Raw genomic sequence first — 10,037 nt, 5'->3', positions numbered from 1 at the left:
ATATAATATAATAGGGAGAAAAAGCATATAATTTTTCAAATTTCTCTATGTACTTCTATAACTCAAATGTTCACCAATAAGTGTATTTATCTACTTGCACTAGTGCTAGCATCATATAAACATCATCTACTTATGGCTCTTGGTTTTTCCTTATATGTAAAAATGTTCCTTACTCTTTAAGTCCGACGAAACTTTGTTTTCTACACTATCCAAAGTATTGCACCTTTACACATCGTTGAAGTTGTAACCTATCCTAAGTTCGAAACCTTCAATATTCCGACCATACCACTATTCTTCCTTCCTTTTTCGAGGGCTAATATCATTGCTTCTTTTTGGAGGGCTCGTTCTTTTTCATTGTACTTATATTACACTAATTACATTGGACTAATCACCGTACAGCGATAGCAGTGCGTACAAGCGGCATATCTTTATAAGCTATGCATTACACCTTGAATCGCACTGTGTACAAGCGGCATATCATGAACTGCCCTTCTTATTAGACAAACTACTAGGCTTGGCTTGGCTCCGCTGTGGGAAAAACCATATTCATGAATGATCCAATAGCTTGTTATCTCTTTGGGCGGTCTTCAGTGTCATCAAAATCAGTCACGCAATGACAATTGTATGAATGAATCCCTATTCATAAATAATCGACACTGGAGAACAACCATAGCAATCGAGTTCATATTCCCTAATATCCCTTCGTACCAAAAGTGGCCCGAAATGTACATGGTATAGAAACCCCAAGGCTCCAATTTTATAAAACAAATGTCAGTCCTTCCTTCTCTTTGATTCATATAAAATTATCAATCTTAGCGCCAATTGATGGATAATGGCCGGCTCTTTCTCCTGGGCACCTCTTCCTCATATATTTAGAGTATTTTGCGTCTCATTTAGTAGGTCAAAGTTATCTAGGAAGCATGGTATGGTTCCTTTATGCTTTTATGACATAGGACATGATGATATACCATACATATGTTATTTTTAAAATGGGTTTAGTACTTAAGAACATTTATCACTATAAGATATGATGATATAGGATAAGTATGACATGTTATTTTTAAAATGGGTTTAATAGTTACAGTGACTTAACAGTTACGAATTTTCTTTAGAGATCAGAGCTTCAAATCCCGAAAGCCATAGAAACACCTTCGTGAATTTTAGCAGGGCGCTCTGCACCTGACTTTTCAAAAGACTACAATGTGCTCGCCAGCTAGGCCACCGTCATTTATTCCTATTTCGTTGCGAACACGCATACCACTGGAATTGTTAGAATACCAAACCACTACGCCATTCATTTCAATTCCCTTGATTCTGTCTATAAATACCCACCCATCCCCTTAGTTTAAGAATCCTACCCTGGCTATAGGCCTCTGTCGTTTATTTCTTTTCTTCGTTTTCCCTCTTTTTATTTTTCTTTGTCCCTGTTCCCATTCATCAAATCCTTTTCTGTTTCTCTGATCAGCGGTTCGAGTCTCACCCCCTTCCCTGCGTTTCGGGTTCGATTCCCCTCTAGTTTCTTTAAGAGCTGGCTAGTTCAAATCCCATCCCAGCAGCACCCGAGGCGGTGGTGCGGCGGCTTTACGAGGCGCTGGAGACGGGCGATGCAGAGACGGTGCAGAGGATTTTGGCTCCCGACCTGGAGTGGTGGTTTCACGGCCCTCCCGCTTACCGCCACTGTTTGATGTCTTTTCTCACCACTAATTCTACGCAGATTAAGCAATTTTCGTTTTCCCCGCAATCCGTGACCGTGCTGGGCAACAAGGTGGTTGTTGAAGGTCGCGAGAACGAATCCGTTTACTGGATTCATGTCTGGAGTGTGGATGAGAATGGGATAGTTACGCAAGTTCGAGAGTATTTTAACACGTCTCTTGTTGTGACGGATTTCAAACCGGCCTCGGCGTCTCCGTCGGTGGGGCGAAGGCAGGTGGGGTGCTCTCTCATCTGGCAGAGCGAGTTTGGACACTCTGACGGCAAATCCATGCCCGGCCTCCTCCTGGCCATCTAAATATATATAAGTACAGATCTGTTGAATAAATATATATAGCGAAATAAATTGGCAGATTCCAGTGGATAGGATGTAGCCTATCTGTGGGTCTGGGTGTGTTTAGCAATGAAGTATGCTTAGAGTTTTTGGGTTTGTGTCTGTTTTAGTTCATACTGGTAGATCTGTCCCAAATATTTGTCGATCAAATCTTGCCATGATTTGTATCTCTGGGATTTCATCTGATCAGTCGTATGCGGCTATGGCGTATACACTTATGTGTCTGTTATGTCGGATTTCATCCGATCAGTCGTATACACCTATGTGTCTCTTATGTCGGATTTCCTCCGATCAGTCGTTTACATGTATGTATCTGTCGTATCGTTTGGCTTTAACATTAATGTTAATGGATCGTTTTGTTTTAATTTCAGTGGATTCTTGTGATTTTATCGAGAAAATTGTATTAGTTGAGACTAAGCTGTAAGATTCATGCTGTTGAGGCACCTACAAATCGGTCAGGTTTGAATACCTTCCCCTAGGTGGGTCACACCATTTTCGTGACTCAGAACGATACTTCAAAGAATTAGGTATAATATCTCTAAGACTGATATGCTTCAATTTTATAAAATTCAGGCTCGATGCTCTCTGATAATTCAATTTTAAGGAGATGAATAAGTAAAAATCTAATATATATGTATTAGTTGAGCGATAAATTAGCAGGGTATCAAATTTTGAGTTGCATGCTTCAATTTTCACGAACGAAAAATAAATCAGCAATAATCTCGTCTGGGGTTACGCGTTAAATTTGAGAATGAAATCGTAGAATTTGTAATAATTTTGGGTGTGCTTTCATAGAATAGAGTGATAATTTTTGGCAGATATTTATTGAAATTACAAGTTTAATAGATGAATTTTTTATAACTAATATGTTTTGACATTTTTCAAGCGTTTGAATTTAGATATATAGTTAAAAAATCAGTTTAAACAAATTTGTCAAAAACTTTTCACTAAATCTTTCTAAAAATCTGCAAAATACTCCCAAAAAAAACATAAACTCAGCTACTCAAAATCAGAAACTCAGCTACTCACAATCAAAATATTCTGATTCTACTTCGGAGGAATCGCGATTTCTAGAAGATGCGTAAAGCTAATTACCCAAATATTCCTAATATTCTGATTCTACTTCAGAGGAATCGCGATTTCTAGAAGATGCGTAAAGCTAATTTCCCAAATATCGCTAGCAATGTTTAGCAAAAATGCATAAAATTCGCCGCTCAAAATGAGAATATTCTGAATCGATGATATGGATGCCTCAATTCTAGCTTTATGCTCATTTCTTATTGATGGCTCATTATATCAAATTAAATTAATGAATTTAATGATTTTTTAATTTTGCCGTGGCATGACCGGCATTTGAATGGTTGTTCTGTTTGACGGTTCTTGTTTTGAATTGCAGCTTCATGTAAATCTGCAATGTTACGATTTCAAAGTGTAAAAAAAAAGTTGTGTTAATGAATTTTTTTAGATTTTTTGGTATTGGAATTTGGTTGAAAAATTAAATTTGAGGTGAAATTTTGATTTATGTTATTTATATTGGTTTTTTAACTGTATATGTGGATTTAACATTCTGAAATTATTTTAGAGCACTTCTATTGAACAGGGATTATCCATCAAATTTGTGATTTCAAATTTCAATAATTCAACGAGATTTTAGAAAAATTAAACCAGAAAAATCTATAATAAAAAAAATTTAAAAATCTTACTAAAAACAACCCATTTAAAGAATCCAAGTTGTCAGTTCTAATTGCAAAAAAATCGATGTAAAGTACAAATTTAGTATTCAACCAGAGCACAAAAAATGGAGCGATTTAAATGCTGTATTGTAGGTTTGTTATATTCATGTATTTTTTAATCAAATTAGGGAAGGTTAAATTAAGAATGTATTAATTTAATTACTTTTTGAGATGATGTAGATTAACGAATAACCCTAATGTCGCTGGATTACCCTGAGGAACAGTAATTATTATTATTATTATTCACACCAATTTGTCTCGGTCTGTCAGATACGCTTCTGTACGCATGCTCAGGTTCATCCAAATATAGCCAAGAATATGGTGCACTCCAGTGGATCCGTATCTCGCGATGTTCCTGGAATTCGGTGAACAGACAACTGTTAAATCGAAAAAATCGGTTGTTGAAATTGCGATTTCATTTACCTGGATGGATTTAGTGTGCTCATTTTAATTTGAGATTGTAATTTGAAATGCATGAAATTTGAGGACTCCGATGAATTTTTACGAGGTTTTCGTGTCAGAGGAACGTCGAGAAAAAGAACGAAACAAGTGATCATGAACCGACGACCATGTTGGAAAACATTAATAATTCCAATCATCCACATTGAATGCAGAGTCTATCTTCTTCTAGAGAATTCGGCAGAAGACTCGAGAGCTGGATGGCTCCCTGAAAAAGCCACCGATTCCAGAAAGTTTTCCAGTGTATATAAAAATCCTCTTTGGCAATCGAATGAGGGAAGTGTGTTCTGTGTTTTGTGTTCAGCGTTCTGTTGCGCTTTTTGATATGGTATCAGAGCGAGATTCAGAGTTGAGTGCGCTTTCTGATATGGTAACAGAGCGAGGTTCAGAGTTGAGTGCTCGAAGTTTTATGTGAGTGATCATTCTGAGAGATCGTTGTGTGAGCGTTTGAAAGACCATTGCGTTGAGCGCTGAAAGTTTCTGTTATTTCATGTATGGCAGAATATCTATGCGCAACAAGCTTGTCTGTCCGGAAGTTGTGCGTAAATTTGTGCTGGTGCGGAGGAGAGGCTCGTTGGAGGAAGCCGAACGGCTGAGAACATCTGCGTGAATTTAGAGTGTTGGTAAGAGAGGGCGCCCTGAGGAAGAGGAAGAGGCCATTCTGTTCAAGTTGGAGAAGGCCTTGAGTGTGAAATTGAGGGGTAAACCGAATGCTCACTAGTTGCTGTTATATGTCCATCGTTATGGTTTATTGACTCGTTTCTGGTTATCTTTGGTGTTTTTAAAATATTATGGAATGTTACAAAAAAAATCTTGGAAGGGATAAATAATCCTGTTTTGAAATATCAACTATAAGTTTCAAGTTTAACAAAGAAAAAAAGAAAGAAGGCAGCTATATTATCCAATAATATTGGATAAAATTTTATGATTTATGCTTGAGGGTTTATATTTGTGAAAATTAGTAATTTTTTTTGGTGATTGGTACGGTGAAAATAAGTAACATGGCTAATGTATTGGCAGAATCTTATTTATCTGACTCTAACAAGTTAGATGGTGAAAATTATGCAAATTGGAAGTTTAAGTTGCAGACTTTGATGGAAGGCAATAATACATGGGCGATTGTGTCTGGAGCTGAAGTTAAGCCAGTGTCCCCTCAAGCCACAGATGCTGCAATTCAAGATTGGGAGCGACAGGAAAACAAAGCAAAGGTGCTTTTGCGGATGACGGTTAAGGACAACATTATTCCACATATTAGAGAGTGCAAAACATCCAAGGAGACATGGGACACTCTCAAAAATTTGTATGAGACGAAGACTACAAATTGAATATTGTATTTAAAAAGTAAGCTTCTTTCAATTAAGATGGAAGAAAATGAAAGTGTTAGTGATTTTATTTCTAGAATTAAAAATCTAAAGGATAAATTAGGTGACATTGGTGAATCAATATCTAGTATAGACTTGGTTACTGTGACATTAAATGGAATGCTTGATGAATATCAAATATTTATCATTGGTCTTTCAGCTAGAGAGAAGGCTTCTATTTTTGATGAGTTGGCAGGTATACTTATGTAGGAAGAAGAGCGGAGAAGAAGCCTTAAATGGAAATCTCCCAATTCAGATTTGGCATTGATGGCCAAAGGGAAGAAATCCTACAAAGGCAAACAGTGGGAGAAAAATAAAGGCAAAAAGCCACAGGTAAAATCATTTCAAGGTACACCATTACCAAGGACAAATGCCAAATCAAGTAGAGATGATGTGTGTTATTATTGTGGAAAACTTGGTCATTTTGCTAAGAATTGCATAAAAAGAAGGTCTGATCAATTTAAACAAAGAAGGCATTCAGGAAATTATGTTGATAGAGATGAAGCAAATAGTCATGACTTTAGCAATCTTAAATTGTTTGTGTCCAATGGTGCATTATCAACGGAAACTAATGATGATAATGCTTGGTTTATAGATTTTGGTGCATCAATCCATATGTCATGCAAAAGAGATTGGTTTGATACTTATCATGAGATTAATAATGGTGGACACATCTATTTAGGAGATAATAGATCACATGAAATTAAAGGATATAGTGATATAAGTGTTATGATGCCTAATGGACAAGAAAAACAAATTCAAAATGTGGTGTATGTTCCAGGATTAAAAAAGAACTTAATTTCAGTCTCTACTATCACAGATCAACATTTAAAAGTTGAATTTGTGAAATCACATTGTTTGGTAAAGGATATACAGGACAACTACAAGGTTGTTGCAAAAGGAATGGGAGTTGGAGGCTTGTACAAGTTGGATGTAATGAAGAATTGGCATCAACAGGGATGTCAACTATAGAGCTTTGACATCAAAGGTATGGACACTTAAATCATAATGACCTAATGTTACTACAAAAGAAACTGATGGTAGAAGGTCTTCCAATTATTAAGGGTGAACACTTTGAATGTGAAGGTTGTGCACTAGGAAAACAACATAGGGAAGAATTTCATGTGCATGAAAATAGAAGAAAACGTGAAATACTTGAACTAGTGCACACTGATTTATGTGGTTCAATGCAAACTAAGTCACTTGGTGGAGCATAATACTTTCTTATATCTATTGATGATAGCACTAGATACACCTGGGTGTACTTTATAAGAAACAAAAGTGACGTGTTTGAATACTTTAAAGAATTCAAGAGTATGGTTGAAAAGCAAACAGGAAAGAGCATTAAAATTCTTCGATCAGATAAAGGTGGTGAGTACACTTTAGGAGCTTTTATCAAATATTGCAAACAAAATGGAATTATGCAACAATTTACAGTACCACATACACCTCAACAAAATGGAGTAGCTAAGAGAAAGAATAGAACATTAGTTGAATGTGCTCGTAGTATGTTAAAAAGTAAAGGACTTTCTAACAGTTTTTGGGCTGAAGCCATTAACACAGCTGCATATCTTAAAAATAGAAGCCCTACTAAGTATCTTGAGCACAAAACACCATTTGAAGCATTTTATGGTTTTAAACCTAAAGTTAGTCATTTAAGGATATTTGGATGCAAGGCCTTTGCTCATATTCCTAAAGAGGATAGGAGAAAGTTAGATGCCAAAGCTATCAAATGTATTTTTATTGGATATTGCACTGATCAAAAAACATATAAAATGTATGATCCAAGTACTCACAAGGTCTTTGCAAGTAGAGATGTTATATTTCATGAGCATATAGATAAACAAATAAAAGAAAATGAACATAATATATGGCAGTCTCTTTATGAAAGCTTTAAGGAAGAAGAAGAAGATGTGGAATCAACTAAAGAGCAAGAACACGTGGACATTCCAAAAGACACATCAAGGAATCAAAGTCCACAAAAAAGTGATGAAGGCACTCCACAGAGAAAAAAAGGAGAAGGTACTCCACAAAGTAATGAACCTCTAAGAAGGTCAACACAACAGATTCAAGCCCCCATCAAGTATAAAGATTATGTCTTAATGTCTCAAGTAATGACTGTTTTTGAGCCCTTAAATTATGAACAAGCCAAAAATCATAAAGAATGGATGGAAGCTATGAAAGAAGAATTTGAATCTATAATGAAAAATGAAACTTGGGGATTAACAGAATTACATGAAAATAAAGTCCCTATAGGATTAAAATGGTTGTACAAGACAAAACTTAATGAAAATGGTAGCATAGACAAGTATAAGGCAAGATTGGTTGTAAAAGGTTATTCACAAAAAGAAGGTATAGATTATGAAGATACCTTTGCTCCGGTTACAAAAACGAATACAATCAGAATAACGATAGCATTGGCAACTAAATATGATTGGAAGCTACATCAATTAGATGCAAAGTCAGCTTTCCTAAATGGTGACTTAGAAGAGATTTATCTTGTTCAACCAGAAGCATTTGTAAAGAAGGGTCAAGAACATCTTGTATGCAAGTTAAAAAGGCCTTATATGGACTAAAACAGGCCCCCAAATATTGCTATGAGAAAATCGACAAATTCTTCTTTCAGCAAAGATTTAAAAAAAAATAAAAATTATCATAATTTGTATGTCAAGACGGATAGAAATGGGGATATAGTATTGCTCTCTATATAGGTTGATGATCTAATAATAACAGGGAGTGCTGATAAATTGATTACAAATATAAAAACGAAGTTATCAGAGGAATTTGAGATGAAGGATCTTGGTGAGATGCACTATTGTCTAGGTATTGAGGTATGGAGAGATGATGGAAGAACCTTAATCACACAAAGAAAATATGCAAAAGAAGTACTAAAGAGATTTCATATGAATGGATGTAAAGCAGTGAGTACTCCATTGGGACAAAGTATCAAATTAAAAAGTGATGATGGAACAAAAGAGGTGAATGGAACATTGTATCGACAATTAGTGGGAAGTCTGAATTATCTCACTACCACTAGACCAGACATTGCTTATGCAGTAAGCATACTTAGTCAATTCATGGCTAAGCCTCATGAAAGCCATTGGATAGCTGCAAAAAGGGTCCTTCGATATTTAAAGGGAACTATCAATTTTGGTATTGAATATACTAATGCTTGTAATGTTGAATTGACAGGTCATTCTGATTCTGACTGGACTGGAAATCCAGATGACAAGAAATCCACTACTGGATACATCTTCAATATAGGATCGGGAGCTATATCATGTAGCAGTAAGAAACGGGCAACAGTTTCCTTGTCATCAACTGAAGCAGAATATAAAGCATTATGTAGTGGCACCTGTGAAGCTATATGGCTCAGAAGAATACTTGAAGATGTTGGTGAAGGTCAACAAGAACCTACAGTGATCAGATGTGATAATCAAAGCACCATCAAACTAGGGAACAATCCCATATGTCATGCAAGGTCAAAACATATAGACACACAATATCATTTTGTAAGAGAAAAGGTCCAATCAAAAGAAATTTCTTTAATATACTGTAATACAAATGAGAATGTAGTTGACATATTCACTAAGCCTCTTGGAAAGGCAAAATTTGAGTTTTGTAGAAGTAAGTTATGTGTTGTAGAAAATCAAGATTATATTGTAAGCCTAGCCGAGACTTAGACCAGCGGACATGTCAATTAAGAGTATGTTTACAGTGTCTTATATACTGTGCTATAGTATATTTGTCATATGGTTGGAATTAAGGGGGAGTGTTGGAAAACATTAATAATTCCAACCACCCACAGTGAATGCAGAGTCTAGCTTCTTCTGGAGAATTAGGCGGAAGACTCGAAAGCTAGATAGATTCCTGAAGAAGCCACCGACTCCAGAAGCTTCTCCAGTGTATATAAAAATCCTCTTTGGCAATCGAATGAGGCAAGTGTGTTCTGTGTCTTGTGTTTAGCATTCTGTTGCGCTTTCTGATACACAGATCCTACCATGAACATGGAAAATTAAGCCGGCGAGCATTTATGTGTTACCGCGATCAAATTAAGCCTTAATTTATCATAGAACCTGTGGACCGCAGATTTATCCATATGGAACCCCAAATTTAAAACCGATAAGGGTTTGCTATGCTTTTATTTAGGTATATGATCTATGAAACATATTATATCGAAGGTTTTGCAATGGATTTAAATTAGGTTTGATCCACTGAATTAACGAACATTCTCATTGAGGCCGAATTCATCTGTTAAATTGACTGCCAATATATTGATTAAATCGCTCTAAAATCAGCTCATCGAAAATCGAACTGGATCTATATATAACAGCAGAACATTGAATCACCAAGCATGTGACCTCTTGTCGAAGGTCACAAAAGGTGCAGACCTCCTGTTGAGGGTCGCAAAAGCTGCGAAGATTCTTACTTCTTAAGATT

General features: G+C 36.0%; 1 pseudogene; it reads left to right on the top strand.

Moving 5' to 3' along the window:
• The first annotated feature begins 1,346 nt into the window (after positions 1-1,346).
• On the top strand, positions 1,347-2,409 carry LOC149160834 (wound-induced protein 1 pseudogene; annotated as a pseudogene).
• The last annotated feature ends 7,628 nt before the right edge of the window (positions 2,410-10,037 follow it).

This window comes from Pinus tabuliformis, chromosome 5_2, assembly GCF_031772625.1.
Source record: "Pinus tabuliformis cultivar Carrire ecotype Pingquan chromosome 5_2, CPIR1, whole genome shotgun sequence".
Classification (NCBI taxonomy): Eukaryota; Viridiplantae; Streptophyta; class Pinopsida; order Pinales; family Pinaceae; genus Pinus; species Pinus tabuliformis.
The sequence above is the reverse complement of the archived record's forward strand: the minus strand, read 5'-3'. Positions and strand labels throughout refer to the sequence as shown.